Source organism: Muscardinus avellanarius, assembly GCF_963383645.1.
Source record: "Muscardinus avellanarius genome assembly, chromosome: 1".
Taxonomy (NCBI): Eukaryota; Metazoa; Chordata; class Mammalia; order Rodentia; family Gliridae; genus Muscardinus; species Muscardinus avellanarius.
This window is the reverse complement of record NC_137786.1, coordinates 34041742-34058481: the sequence shown is the minus strand read 5'-3', so window position 1 is coordinate 34058481 and position 16740 is coordinate 34041742.

The following is a 16740-nucleotide window of genomic DNA, read 5'->3' as shown; positions in this document are numbered from 1 at the left end:
ACAAATAGTCATAGTTAGAGAATTACTGACATTGTTATGAATCGTGCTGCCACAAAAGACTCTGCTCATTCTTTCTGCAGTGCCTTCCACAATGCTTCAAATTCCAAGATGTTCCAGATGTTTGCTTGTAGTTCAGGTATCACATCTGTATTGAAAGCAGAAAGAAAAAAGGTGGTTCTGTTTTTTAATGGAAAATCAAAAAATTTTTGTTAGAACCCCCAGGCAAATATCTACTTATGTCACAGGGGCTTAGCTGAGCAAGTACTTAGTGAGGGCAAAGGGGGAAGTAGATATTACACAGGTAACTAACACTGTACGCGGCGTAGTTGTTTCATACTATCCTAGTCGCTGATGAGAAGTAGGAAAGGGGATTCACTGAGCTGGGGGAATCAGTCTCGCTCTCTTGATGAGGAGTGGATGAATATGAGAAGATTTGACAGGCCATGTCTGGCAGCTCCCAGCTTCCAAATCCATAATGGCTTAGCTAGCAAAAGAACTTACGGACAACATGTTGTTATTAACTTATACTTTAAAACTCACTATTTTTCTGTAGAATTTTTGTTGTTGCTATTGTTTGGTTTTGTTCTGGGGATTAAACCCAGAGGCATTCTTTCTCTGTGTTACACCTCACCAAATTGCTGAGCCTGGCCTTGAACCTGTGATCCTCCTGTCTTAGCCTCCCAAGCACTTGGATTACAAGCCTGTTGTCACCGCACCCAACTCATTCAGCTCATTACTTGAGTAAGGTCAATCTTGAGCCTAGCTAGATGCATTCCTACTTCAGGAGCTGGGTGACCTTGCCAGGGGTTACTGTGGGACTGTATGACTGTACTCCCTGTATGTTAGAGCTGACCAAGCCTTCCTGATGTCCAGGTTGGCGTACAGCTGCTTTGCCAAGTTGGAAAGCGATTTGAAAATCCCCATTCCATCCCGTTTGTAGAAGCCACAGCAGCATTTCTTCTTCTGCCCCTAATGGGAAGCACATGGAGTATCATTGAATGTTGGGAGCCCTTCTATGCTCAAATTATGTTTTCAAAGCAAAGGCTATGATAAAGTAACCTCCAGACATGACCCTGGCAAAAGGCAGGAGCCTTGCTTATTCTGGCCCGGTTCCTGATGCAACCCAGGGCCCTGGGAAGAGTGACTTTAATTACATCCTCTTTTGCCCTCTTTCTCTCAGCCAGGCACTCATGGTCTCTTACATAACGTGTAGTACAGTTACCAAAACTGAGATGTTCCTTCTTGAGCTAATTAAATGGGTGCAATTTGCATTTGGTTTCTTCTTAATCTGGTTAAATTAGCATATGGAACTGTTTTTCGAAGGCACGCGCATAACTTAAATTCTCTTTCTTTTTAAATTTTGGGATTTTGAGGGACGCTTTCACTTTTCTGTGACAATGATAATGAAAACACTTATGGTATCTTCTAATTTTCCTTTAGCCATTCAATATCCTATGAAGACTGTGTCTTTAAAAGGCTTTGTTTGAACCGGGCTTGGTGGCCCAGGCTTCTAATCCCAGCATTCCCGAGGCTGAGACAGGAGGATCTTGGTTCACAGACAGCCTCAGCTACTTAGTGAGGCCTTTGCAACTCAGTGAGACCTTGTTTCAAAATAAAAAATAAGAAATAGGGCTGGGAGTGTAGCTCGAAGGTAGAATGCCCCTGGGTTCAATCCCTAGTACCACACACACACACAAAAAAGGCTTTGATTTTTGTTTGTTTGGGGTACCCAGGGACATTCTACTTCCAATCTATATCCCCAGCCTTATTTTATTTTTTATTTTGAAACAGAGTCTCACTAAGCTGCTGAGAGCCTCACAAAGTTGTGAAGGCTGGCCTTGAACCTACAAATCTTCTGTCTCAGCCTCCCAAATCCTGGGATTCCAGTATACCACCATTTCCTTTAATTAAAAAAATTATTATGGCCGGGCATGGTGGCGCACGCTTGTAATCCCTGTGCTTGGGAGTCAGAGACAGGAGGATCACACAGGTTTGAAGCCAGCCTTGCTGGCTTAAGAGACCCTGTTTCCAAATAAATTGGTATGAGAGTATAGCCTGGAGGTAGAAGAGTTCCATTCCCAGTACCACCAAAACCAAAAATATATATATATTTATATTATATATATATAATATTATATAAAATTATATTATATAATATTATAATAAAATATTATTATAATATTATGATAAATATTATTATAATATTATAATAAATATTATAATATTATAATAAATATTATTATATAATATTATATATTATATTATATATTATATATATTTTAGGTTTGTAACATGATGTTACGTGATACATATAGATGGTAAGGTAGCTTCTACAGTGAAGCAAATCAACATATCTATCATCTCACATAGCTACTTGTGTGTGAGACAAGAGCACCTCACATCTTACTCACAAAAATCCCTAAAACAAGGCAATGTTACTAACCTCACTTCTCATGTGGTACAGTAGATCAATAGACATATTCATCCCACATAGCTGCTACTTTCGTGTATCCTCTGACCTTCATCTCATTTTTGTCCCCTCCTTTCTCACTCCACACACCTGTAATCATTGCTTCATTCTCTAGCTCCATAGATAGGACCTTTTTTCTCCTTGTATTTTACATATACTCAGATCATGGGATATTTTTCTTTCTGGTCTAGTCTTTTGCATTTAGCATCATGTTCTCCAGGTCCATCCATGTTATGGTAAATGTCATCATCGCCTTCTTTAAGGTTCACATTTTATTTAGCCATTTGTCTATCCATGGACACTTAGGGTGTTCCACAGCTTGGCTGTTGTGAGTGGTGCTGCAGTGAACATGGGACTGTAGAGATTTCCATAGGATGGTGATTCCATATCCTGAAGGTATGTGCCCAGAAGAGAAATAGTGGTCTCATATGATAGTTTCATTTTCAATTTCTTTACAAATTTCCATGTTGTTTTTCTTAAAAACTATGCCAATCTATATTCTTACCAAAAGTATAAAAGGGTTACCTTTTATTCACACCCATCCCAATGTTGTTTTTTTTTTTTTTATGGCGGTACTGGGGATGGAACCCAGGGGCATTCAGTTTCCAAGCTACACCACCAGCCCTATTTTTTATTCTTAATTTTGAAACAGGGTCTCACTGAATTGCAAAAGATCTCACTAAGTAGCTGAAGCTGTCCATGAACCACGATCCTCCTGTCTCAGCCTCCCAAATGCTGGGATTACAAGTGTGCACAACCATGCACGGCTTCATGCCAATGTTTTTATCACTTAATTTTTTTTGGTATTAGCCACCAATCAGGTATGAGGTGATAATCTCATAGTTTTAATTTGCATTTCCCTGATGATTGATGTAGTGTTGAGAATCTTTTAGTATATACTGAAGGGCCACTCGCATCTTCTTTGGAGAAATGTTTGCTCAGATCTTTGTTCATCTTTTAATAGAGTTATTTATTATTCTGCTTTTGAATTATAAAAGTTCTATAAATTTTGGATGTTGACCCCTTATCAGATATGTAGTGTGCAAATATTTTTCCCAGCCTATAGATTACTTTTACATTTTTTGTTAATTTTTTCCTTTGTTTTGTCAAACCATTTTAGTTTAATGTGGTCCCATTTATTTATTTTTATTTTTGTAGTCTAACTTTCACTGTGGGAATTTTTTTTAATAATCTAATAAGCCTGAATGAGAATTGGTTCATTTACAAACAGTCTTGCATGGAGCTTTACATGAAAGTTAAAGTTAACAGTAATTAACATAATATTAACTTATTAGTTAATAAAAAACACTATTCTCCATGAATCATGAAGATATTAGCATATATTAAAATATCCAACTAAAAAGTGTTTCACAGCTATAATCCTAGTACTTATAAGGCTGAGACAGGAGGATTGCAAGTTCATGGACAGCCTCAGATACTTAGTGAGGTCCTCTGCAACTTAGTGAGACCCTGTTTTAAAATAAAGAATAACTGGGCATGGTGGCACACACTTGTAATCCCAGCATTTGGGAGGCTGAACCAGGAGGATAGCAGTGCATGGACAGCCTCAGCTACTTAGTGATGACCTCTGCAACTCAGTGACACCCTGTTTCAAAATTAAGAATAAAAAATAGGGCTGGGGGTGGAGCTCAGAGGTAAAATGACCCTGGGTTCCATCCCCAGTACCGTAAAAAGAAAAGAAAAAGGAGAGAGCTGGACATACAATGGTGTACACTTATGTTCTCAGCTCCTCAGGAGGCTGGGGCAGAATGATCACAGATTCAAGGCTAGCCTGGGCAACTTAGTGGGACCCTATCTCAAAATTAAAAAACCAAATGGGAGGTGGAAGGTTGAAAATAGAGTTAGGGAGTTTAGGAGGGAGGCAAAAACACCAACCGGGTTATCAGAGACCGCTGCTTTATTTGGACCTGGCCCCTCCGGAGAGTCAGCTGACTGTGGGGGAAGAGACCATTGGGCCACACACCTGAAGAGTTGCACATAGTCCTGATTGGACAGCTGAGTCACGTGGTGGATCCGAGGCATTGATGTTTGATAGACATGCTGATTCTCTTGCAACATCTATAGTCTCGTGATGTTTGGAATCTCGAGGCACCTGGATTCTCATGATATCTCTGCTTCTGGCTTCCGGGGTTCCGCCTCCTGTTCCCACTGCGAGATCATGTGAGGGAGGGACCCAACTTATCAGGAGGGAGATGTAGCTCAGTTGGCAGTGTGCCCCTAGGTTAAATCCTTGTATCCCCATACAGAAAAAAAGAACACAGATGCATAAAAACAATACAGGTGATTGTTGACTTAAATCCTGATAAACCCATCTTGAAATCTTGTGATCTGAAGTGTACCTACCATACCTAGCTGTCAAACATACTAGCTTAGCAACACAGTACACCACAGAATACCACTTGCTTTCCTTCTTGATTGGCCAACCAAGAGCCAGAAACCACAAAGAATGGTGATTCCATATCCTGAAGGAACCACACTTGCTGCCACTGCCCGGCATCATGGGACTATCATAGTAAAACACTGTACATCACTAGTCTGAGAATGAGTAAGATTTGAACCCTGGAGAACAGTTTTGCACCATCACAAGGTTGAAAAATCATTAGCCAAGCCATCCTAAGCCTGGGACTTTCTACAATCACAGGTGATATGATCAAACACAAGAGAAAACTCTTGTGGGGCAGGAATAACTCTGCTGGAGGATGGTGACGATGAGGCATGTGTGTGTATGTGTGTGTGTGTGAGAGAGAGAGAGAGAGAGAGAGAGAGAGAGAGAGAGAGAAGAGAGAGAGAGAGAGAGAGAGAGAGAGAGAGAAGAGAGAAGAGAGAGAGAGAGAGAAAAGAGAGTGAGTGAGAGAGAGAGAGAGAGAGAGAGAGAGAGAGAGAGAGAGAGATAGTTCAGAGAAAGGAGATACCTGCTGCAGAAAGTTTCCTGATTGGAGGAGAGCTGAGAAGGGAACAGGAGAGTATTCTGGGCAGAGGGAAAACAAGAAAAGGGTACAGTATAAACACAGATAATGTGTGTGAATACCCGAACTAAAACAGTGTCAAGGAGAAGCTGATAGGGATGAATTAGCAATGAGTTGAATGTAAAATTGAGCACCTCAGCAATCTGATTTAGAAACTTCCAGAAAGGTTGCCAAAGATGAGACTTTCTGATGGTTCAAAATAATTTTGATGATTTTCTTTTTCACAGATCACCTGATTGGAAGCAAGTCAGTTTTAATAAATACTATATGGACATAATCTGGTTCCACATGAATATTACATATATTCATAGCCCATAGCCTGTGGCTATGATTTCAAGTATTTTGCTCTTTGTACATAAAAATAAACTGAGGGAAAAATAAGAAAATAATATATATTTGGTGTGCATGAAAGAAAAAAAAAACCCTGGCTTTTGCACTCCTCTTTATACCTCTTTTCTGTCTAAAGGAAGGAGTTACTTAGTTACCTACCACTGCTTATGCAGAAAAGCCTTTCTGGCCTTGCCTGGTAAATGACCAAGCAACAAACCACCTTGTTCATTCTTTCTATCAACATGTTCTAAGATGCCTGGAACCAGGGAGGCAGGAATCAAGAAGTGATCCTTATCCACAAGAGAGATGGAAACAGATGCTCTTACTCGAGAGTGATGAGCACTTTATTAGATGTGGAACCAGAGTCCTGAGAGAATGCAGAGACATGAGCTGACTGCCTGGCAGCAACAGGAGAACCTTTGCAAGGGCCTGAGCAGAAGCTTTGGAGTTTCTGAAGACTGGCGAGCAGAAGGGATGGATGTGATGGCATTTAAGAGGCAGGGAACTGGGGGCAATTATATTATTATTACTAGTTGATTGTTCCATCTCTGTATGCTAGGTTTATATTTTCTGCCTCAACTAAGGTCAGATTTGGTCATGTGACTTGCTTGTGCCAATTAAATGTTAAGAGAAGTGTTTTGTGCCACTTGGGAGCAAAACCTTTAAGATCTATCATGGCATTCTAATGTTACTCTTTTCTCTTTGTTGTTGGAGAAAACCATTTCCAAAAAGGGACTGCTCCGCTTTGCTCCCAGAATAAAGACTCTTGGAATGGAGCTGAGGCAAATCTGAAGCTCATATGTAATACCAGTAAGAAGTAAGCCTGGTTTGTTAAAATCCACTGAGACATGGGGAACATTGTTATAGCAGCATACCTTAGGAAAGCTGACTAACACCTATGTAATGGAAAGGGATGGAGCTAGGAAAGGTCCGGAGTGTTTGAGCAATGCTGAGGAGTACACCATGGCCCAGAGTGCGGACTTGGTGGCTAGAGACTAGGCATCCAGGAATGAGCCAGAAATGTAGCTCTGGAACTGATTTTTCAAGTCTTAAATATTCTTGTAAAAAAAAGTTTAACTTAAATGTTTAAAAAGCCAGTGGAATCTAAGGAGTGATATGATTATGTTTGTTTCTTCAGAAGATAATTTTTAATAAGAATGAAAGAGACTAATACCAGTAAAATCAGTTTAAAAAGTTGTTGTCATATTAGTAACTACCCTTTATAGTGCACATAGAATATGCCAGACATTTTGCATATACTCATCAAAAAATCCTATCAACAAACTCAGATGGTAGATATTGTAATGATTTCTTTTTTAATAGCTGGGAAAACTGAGGCCTGGAGAGTTTAACTAACTTGGTGAAGCCTCACCATGAGTGGGAGAGACAGAACTCCACCTCCTCACTATCACACCACATTCTCATGATCCCAGCAAATGGTTTCACCCCCTGAACAAAGGCAATGTGTGCAGATCAAGGAGAAAGCCTTCAGCCTCTCATTTCTGAGGTTGTGCAGGCTGAATGTGGGCCTGAGGGGGGCTCCAGGGACATGAAATGGAGGGGCCAAAGATAATGCCCCATTTTTCAGCTTGAGAGGCAGAAGAGGTGGTGTAATCATAAGTGCAAATGGGGATGCAAGAAGAGTGAGTTAAGGGAGGAAAATGAAGATTTGTGTTTGGAATACACTAATTTTGGGGCAGATGTGATGCACTAGGATGAGCTGACCCAGAGGCAATTAGATATGGTCCTGATGCTCAGAGGCAGTGTGGGGTGAAGACAGATCCTGGGGGAGGTGGGGAGAGAAGGCCAGAGAATGGATTCATTCACTATGGCACAAACAGAGAGCTGAGAAGACTGTCAGGGGCAAAACTCCCACTATCTAGGGAGTGGATCTGGAAGTAGAGTCTAGGAAACTTTGACTTGAGAGGCAGTGGTAAAGGAGAGGAGGGAGACAGAGAAGAGAAGATGAGTTTCTGAGAAGATGACTTAAAACTGGAAGGATCCAGCCAGGTGTGGCGACACACACCTGTAGTCCCTGTGCTTGGGAGGCTGAGACTGAAGGATCAAAGGTTCGAGGACAGTGCTTGGTAAATTAGCTAAATCCTGTATATAAATAAAATAAATAAAATAGGGTGGGGAGTGTAGCTCAGAAGTAGAATGCCCCCAAGGTTCAATCTCCAGTGCCACAAGGAAAGAAAGAAAAACAAAAAGAAAGAAGAAAAAGAAAAAGAAAGAAAGCCTAGAAGAATTGAGAGGTGTTCAGGACCACCCTGTGGCATGCTGGCCCCAGCCAGATTGACTGATGGGGAGCCTGCACTGACATAGTAGCATAAACTTTATGCACCGTGAGCATCTAGTGGAGGAGGCACGCAGATGAGTTTGGGTGGTAGTAGAGTAAAAGCAGTAAAAGCTTCTCCAGTGGTGCCTGTACAGACTACACAGAGTATTTTTGTAACTATGAACATTTAAAATCACAGGTTTATGAGCCAGGTGTGGTGGCACAGGCTTGTAATCCCAGCATTCGGGAGGCTGAGACAGGAGGACTGTGGCTCGAGGACAACCTCAGCTACTACTTAGTGACGCCCTTTGCAACTCATTGAGACCCTGTTTCAAAATAAAGAATAAAAAATAGGGCTAGGGGTATAGCTCGGAGGTAAAATGCCCTGGGTTTCATCTTTTCATCCTCAGTACTGAGAGAAAAAAAATTACAGATTCTCATAAATGGAAAAAAAAAAAAACAGGTCCATTGCTTTAATTTACAGGAATTGCCTAATTCCAAACATGGTAATAAAAAGGATCTAAAAGCAAAATCTTTTCTGGAACACTCCCCTACCTGGAAGAACTGGCTTTTCAGAGTCACCTCTTTCATGCTCTCCATTAACACTATTAAATTTCAACTGCCTATAACTAGTTAGAATAATATTAAAGACATTTGCATGGAGTTCCCCAGGCTTTTAGGAAGGCTTATTAGAATACCAAATTTTTTCACATATAAATAGCTCAAAGCTACACATAATTTATTACAGACTATTCCACTGGGGATGTCCTACATACCTGAATCATAATAGCTAAAAAAAGTGTTATTTTGCCTGTTATGCAAATGACTTGCTTGGCTAGGACAGCTCAAATTGAGGTGTGTTGAAGTGGTGTGTGAAAAGTATTTCATGGAAATAAAACTTGAAGACTAGAGGTTACACTATCTTAATTTTCTTTTTTCCCATTTTAGGACTCTGAGAGTCTTTATGTTGGTTAAAAAACATAGCTCCCAAGATAAGTACACTATGTAGTAGGTCCTAAGCTCACCTGACCATGGATTCTCCTCCCGCCTTTTTTGCGGTACTTGGGATTGAACCCACAGGCATTCTACCTCCGAGCTCAATTCCCAGACCTAATTTTTTATTCTTTATTTTGAAACAGGGTCTCACTAAGTTGCAGAGGGACTCACTAAGTTGCTGAGGCTGGCCGTGAACCTGTGAGCCTCCTGTCTCAGCCTCCCAAGTACTAGGATTACAAGCATGTGCCACCACACCTGCTACAGATTCCCCTCTTAATTTTTACTTAACATACTTCATCAAACATCCTATGTGGTAGATTATATTTCTGTCCTAAACATTTGCTACTCCTCTGTTATACCTTTTCTGTAGATGTATTATCCTTCCTACTCCACTGCACATAGGACCGGCCGTCTGACCTGCTGTGGTCAGTGTAAGTGGCTGTAGGTAACCTGGGTCATTTCTGAGCAGTCATGTCAAGAGCTGGCTATTGACCACCTATTCTTTTTACTCTCTGCTATAAGACCATCTACCTTTCAGAAAGGGTTGCTCTGGCATCCTAGAGTGTCCTCTGTTGGAAATGTAAATGGTAAGAATAAACATTGGAAGTTGTAAGCCATTAATATTTGAGTCATTTATTATCAGGCTAACTTAGCAAAGCTGACTAATTCATACCAGGTATAAATTGCCTGAATCTTTACATTTTACAGTTGTACTTTTTCTGTCAAAATCTTTGAAATCATGAAATGTTCTTAGAATTTTTCGTTGGGTTAGGACTGTAACACTTGAAGGTAAACTGAATAAAAAAGAAAAATATGTGTACATAAAACTTGACTTAAAGCAATGATGTGTAAACTCTTAGGTACCCAGAAGTTACCTGGTACTTTGTCAAAAATAGATATTCTTAGGCCCAATCCTCAAGTATTGTGATTCTGAGGGCCTGGAGTGGGTCCACAGAATCTGAATTTTAAGCCTGATATTGCCAATCAATAGAAATATTACCAGCCAGGTACGGTAGCGCATTCTTGTAATCCCAGTACTTGTGAGGCAGAAGGATCATGGTTTCCCGGCTAGCCTCAGCTACTTAGTGAGGTCCTCTGCAACTTAGTGAGACCCTCTTTCAAAATAGACAATAAAAAATAGGGCAGGGGGGAGGATAGCTTGGAGGTAGAATGCTCCTGGGTTCAATCTCCAGTACTGAAAAAAAAAAAAAAAAAGATAAAAAGAAATGCTGCCAATGCAGGTGGCTCTTCAACAACAACTCAGGAAATGTTTCTCAGAAGTTAAGCATCTGATTAATAGCCATTTGACAATATCCATTTAAATAAATCCCATTTCAATATAAGGAAGCATCATGTAGAGTCCTCTTTTTTTTTTTTTTTTTTTTTTTGCGGGTCTGGGGATGGAACCCAGGGGCATTTGACCTCTGAGCTACACCCCCTGCCCTATTTTTTATTCTTTATTTTGAAACCGGGTCTCACTGAGTTGCAGAGGGCCTCACTAAGTAGCTGAGGCTGTCCGCGAACCGCGATCCTCCAGGTCTCAGCCTCCTGAATGCTGGGATTACAAGCGTGTGCCACCACGCCCAGCTTAGAGTCTTCTTTTGAATCACCAAAGACATGTATGAAATCAATTTAGTTACTTTTCAGCTTATATTTATTATATTTTAGTGCAAAAGATTTAATGCACAAAATTGAGACTTTCAGGCCTGAATGCCTAACTTATTATTATTATTTTTAATGGCTATAAGTGGTCCTTAGCTCTTTTGAAAAAAATCTATCTGCTTTTAAAAACTAAGTTCTGGCTGGGCATGGTGGCACACGCTTGTAATCCCCGTGCTTGGGAGGCGGAGACAGGAGGATCGCGCAGGTTCGAAGCCAGCCGCGCTGGCATAAGAGACCCGGTTTCTAAATAAAAATATAAAAATGTGTCTGGGAGTGTAGCCCAGAGGTAGAAGGGCTTCCAGGAACCCCAGTACCACCAAAAAAAAAAAAAAAAAAAAAAAAAAAAAAAAAAAAAAACGTAAGTTCTGGAGTCAGTGAAGATCAAGAGTTATTGTGGTTGCAAGCAAAAGAAACCCAGTTCCATCTGCCTTAAGCAAAAACAAATGTATTGGTTACACAACTAAAACATCCTTGGTTTGTGAGAAAAGGAAATTTAGTTCCTGGTGAAGTGGGCCAGGCAAGCAAGAACAAGACCTGCCTTTGGGAAGATGTCTGGGAGTGAGAGATACTGTTGAAAAGTGGGCAGGTGAGGGTGGTGTGCAGGTTCTTGTCCAGAGAAGACCAGGAAGACAAGGCACTACCTGGACAGGCTGGGGACAGGTGAAGGGCAGTGTAGGCATGTGATCTGCAGCAGGGAGGTTTGGCAAGGTAAGTGTGATCACTGGAATCGTGACAGCTGGGGAGGGAATGAGCGAGGAAGTAAGAAGTTGGGAGTACTGGCCAACAGAAAACAGGGCTTCACTTGAGCCGGGCGTGGTGGCACATGCTTGTAATCCCTGCGCTTAGGAGGCTGAGACAGGAGGATCGCACAGGTTCGAAGCCAGCCTCAGCTACTTAGTGAGGCTCACAGCAACTTAGTGAGACCCTGTTTCCAAATAAAGTATAAAATAGGTCTGGGAGTATAGCCTAGAGGTAGAAAGCCTCTGGGTTCCACCCCAGTATCACCAAAAAAAAAAAAAAAAAAGAAAGAAAAAAAAAGAAAAGAAAAAGAAAAAGAAAACAGGGCTTCACTTCTAGCTGGATCTAGATACATAAATATGGTTTCAAACATCTATTTCTTTCCACCTCTTGGCTCCGCCTTCTTTTATATGAGCCTCATTCTTGGCAGACTCTTCCATGAGGAGCAAGACAGCCCTCATGGAAGAAGGAACTCTAGTTTGGAAATCCCCAAACTGGATCAAGAGTAACCTCAACCTAGTTACTGAAGCCAGAGATGCTCCATTTAACCAGGACAGGGCCATGTGTTCATCTATGAAGACAGAAGTGAGGTTATAGTGACGTGAGTCAGAAAGGCTTCCCCAAAGGAAAACTGGAGTGCCATTGCTAGCAGGGCTTGGAAGGACCTCCCAAAACTCATGTGTTGTAAACCTAACTTCCAAATTCACATGCTCCTTATGTTTGGAGGTGAGCCTTTGGAAGGTAAGATTAGATGAGGTCATAAAGATGGGGTCCTTGTGATGGTATGGTGGCTTTATAAGAGGAAGAAGAGAGAGCCGGGCTAGCACATTTGCTGTTTGGCCAAGTGATGCCCTCTGCTGTGTTATGACGTGGCAAGAAGGGCCTCATCAGATGCCTGGCAGAAGTGGGCGCCATGCTCTTGGACTTCCCAGCCTCCGGGACCAAATAAACATCTCTTCTTTATAAATAGCCCAGTCTTGATATTTTGTTATAACAACAGAAAATGGACTAAAATGAGAGTAACAAAGAAAAGTCATTATGGTATTCCTCCATCACAGACTTGACAATACTTCTATCTGGATCAGCAATCAGACAGAGGAGAACGCACGTATATTGGATTTTTAAAAAAGATATTCTTCTCTAAAATGAATAAAACAATTTTATTCCAAAAATATTTGAATAAAATAATCTCTAATTACTTGGGGGAACATATCAGAGAGGAATACAATAGTATAAACTGCAGTGAAGTCTGATTGTAGCCATAGAAACCTGGTTTGTTTGTTTGTTTGTTTTTCAGTACTGGGGATGGATCCCAGGGACATTCTACTTCCAAGCTACATCCTCAGCCCTATATTTTATTCTTTACTTTAAAACAGTGTCTTACTAAGTTGCAGAGGGCCTCACTGAGTAGCTGAGGCTGGCCATGGACCTCCTGTCTCAGCCTCCCTAGTACTAAGATTACAAGTGTGTGCCACCACACCTGGCTCGGAACCTGTATTTTTTATTTCAAGGTTGTTAATAAAATTTCCCCACCAGATATGTTGAACTTACATACCTATTAACATTGCTTGGAAGCCAGATTTTCTGCAGATGCGTAAAGGTTGAGGAGAAAAATGCTGGCAACCTCTCGTCCCTTTAAGCCAATTACTAAAAGTCAGGACCAGGGCCATTTGCTACAAAGAGTGCTCAAAATATCCCTGAGAAAGGCAGTTCAGTGTTTATGAAGATCTCTATTGACTCTCAGGACTTTAAATCAATATGCTTTGTATCAAATCTCTTTAGAGAAAAGGTTTCTGATTCTGTTGTGCCTTTCTAAAATGACTCATATTTTCTCTTATTTATCATCATAGAATGATGTTAGGGTAAAGAAGTTTAAAGTAAAGTTGTTTTTCCTTCTACCCAAATAAGTTTTCTTGTGTTTGTGGTCCCTGGTAGGATTAGTCTCTCTTTTTAGCATTTTTGTTTTTATATTGCACTGGTATGGCACCTTGCACACCAAAAGTATTCAGCGAATATTCACCAGTTAATGATTCAGTACCAGATAAAGACATTTTTCAGTATTCTATAATTCAGGGAAGCACTATACAGTCATTCTTGAGACAAATTAGAACAGCTTTGTCAAGATCAAAATATTTGGTTATTTTACCCAGAGACATGGAAAATTCCAAAAATTATATTTTTAAAAGAGTAGCTTATTTTAAAATGATTTTAAATTTTAGTTGACACATAAAAATTGTACATATTTATAAAGTACCATGTGAAAATTTGATTCATAAATATGTAATGTGTCCTATTTAAAAATAGACAAATGATTTAAACAATTCTCAACAGAAGATATTTATTTATTTATTTATTTATTTATTTATTTATTTATTTATTGGTGGTACTGGGAGTGGAACCCAGGAGCTTTCTACCTCCGGGCTATATTCCCAGACCTATTTTATATATTTTTTTTGAAACAGGGTCTCACTAAGTTGCTGAGAGCCTCACTAAGTAGCTAAGGCTGGCTTCAAACCTGTGCGATCCTCCTGTCTCAGCCTCCCAAGCTCTGGGATTACAAGCGTGCACCACCACCCTGGGCAAAAGAAGATCTATAAATGGCCAACAAGTATATGAAAAAATGTTCAATGTCCCTAATCATCAGGGACATGCAAATTAAAACCACAACAAGATTATCATCCAAAAGACAAAATAATAATAATAACAACAATAATAACAACTCATAATAATAACACATGTTGGCTAAGATGTAGAGAAAGAGAATCTCTTATATACTGTTGGTAGGAATGTAAATTAGTACAGCCATTATGGAGAACAGTGTGGTTGCTTTTGTTTTTAATCAAAGCCTAACAGCTATTTTAGTTGTTTAGGCTCTTAATAAAAAGTGGAGCAAAACTGAGGCTTATTTAGAAAGATAATTAAACTCTAGATAGTTATGGTTTATAGCTTGGGCACTAGAGTTTTAACATCTGTCTGTCCAGAGAACTAGCTTGAATGGTTATAATCATGCATATCAAGCCATCTATATCCTTTCTCATTTCACAATTTATCTTCTGCAGGGTTGATATGGTAATGAGTATATTTATCATTTTCAGACATTGTAGAAAACATTGCCAAGCCAGCCAGGAAGCCGGGTCCATCTGCCCCCTCCAGCTGACTGGCCCATGAAGGTGATAAATGGCTGTCATCCTGCATAAGCATTGAAAGACTGAAAAGTTCAAGGACATGGAGTGCTTATCTGTCAGCCTCTTTTTTAAGTTGCTTGTAGAAAAGCTATTAGAATTCAGAACGGAAAAAGAGGAGAGGAAGGAGAGGCAATTGGTTGAAAAACATGTCCAGAAACTAAATCCATATAGTGTTCAACTGGTGTCTTTGAATGCTTTGAGCTTTTTTGTGTGGGTGTGGGGATGGAACCTAGGGACATTTGACCTCTGAGCTACAACCCCTGCCCTATTTTGTATTCTTTATTTTGAAACAGAGTCTCACTAAGTTGCAGAGGGCCTCAACTAAGTAGCTGAGGGTGGTCATGAACCTTCTGTCTCAGCCTCCCGAATGCTGGGATTACAAGTGTGTGTCACCATGCCAGGCTGCTTTGAGCTTTTCCTGAAATTCTTATAACCTTGAGTATCTGTTTATGTCAACACTGTCAGTTCAGATAATTGATTCCACTGACAGCTTGATAAGTGATTTGCAAGTTTATCTCAGACAAATGCACTATAATTCAATAAATGGCTTTGCTTATGTGAGCACTTTGGGGCGATGTTCATAGATCTTTTTCCAGTTAAAATTTTAGTTTTCAGGGGGCTGTTTTATTAAGTTTCACAAGTTTGTATTTTGGGTTCAACCCCTTCTCCCAACAGGCACACACAGTACAAGGTAGAAATTGTGTGTTCTTGGTTACATTACTTTTTTCTTATCAAAGGCAACTAACTACTGAATACAGACAGATAAGTCTCTGCCAATATTGTAGTGATACATGCCAAATAAATCATCTAATGTCACATTAGCACATTAAAAATGATGGGCAAGCGGGATATGGTGACGCGCACACTTGTAATCTCTGTACTTGGGAGGCTGAGACAGGAGGATCACAGGTTTGTGGTCAGCCTCAGCTACTTAGTGAGGTCCTCTGCAACTTAGTGAGACCCTGTTTTAAAATAAAGAATTAAAAAATCTGGCTGTGGTGTAGCTCAGAATCCCCAGCACCACACACACAAAATGTTTGGCAAACTGGGTGTGGTGGTGCATGCCTATAATCCCAGTGCTTGAGAGACTGAAACTGGAGAATTGCAGGTTTAAGGTCAGCCAGGGCAATTTAACAAGCCCCTCAGCATTTTAGTAAGACCCTGCTTCAAAACAAACAAACAAATGGCTGGGCGTGGTGGCTTGTAATCTCAGCATTTGGGAGGCTGAGACAGGAGGATCAGGGCTCACAGACAGCCTCTGCTACTTAGTGAGGCCCTCCTCAATTCAGTGAGAACTTGTTTCAAAATAAAGAATAAAAAATAGGGCTCGGGGTGTAGCTTAAAGGGAGAATGCCCTTGGGTTCCATCCCCAGTACCACAAAAACAAACAAACAACAAAAATAAGATAAACAGGGTCAAGAATGTAGCTCAGAGGTAGAACTCCTCTGGGTTCAATAGAAAGAAAAAACACTAATGTCCAGCTTGGACTCTGAGCCTCCTTTGACTGGAAGCCCCGTGGCTTGTTGGCTCTGGCCACTTAGAATTCTTGGAGTGTTGAACCATGTCAGGCTCCTTACAGCTAAAGGGAAGGAAGAAAATTTAAGCAAGCCTTTAGGGGAAAGATGGTTTCTTGGTAGATAGACAAATAAAAGGGTGATGTAATCTTTCTATTCCAAGGTGTTGACAAGTGAAAGTTGTGGCGCTGGGGATGTAAGCAGGTCAAGTTAGAAGTGGAGAGCTGGAAGGACTGTGTCCTTGGTGTGCCAGTATTGGGAATGGCCTAGGAAGATTCGAGAAAGCTCTGATTATTAATATATTTCAAAAATAATTGTGTCAAAATGGCGGCAGACCTGGAGAGAGAAAGGCTTGGTTTTGGTCAGGAAACAAACAGCTATTGAAACTTAGAACTAGGCCTTTCTCTATGATTGGATAAGCTAGCTAAGATGGTAGGAGGGGTTGACCTTCATGAAAGGAGACACCTTGCCACACCTTGCTGGGGGAGGTACCTTACAGGGTTAAGGGGAGGTACCTTACAGGGACGTCAGTCACTACGTCAGAATTATGTAAACAAGATGGAAGTCATGGGTATAAAAG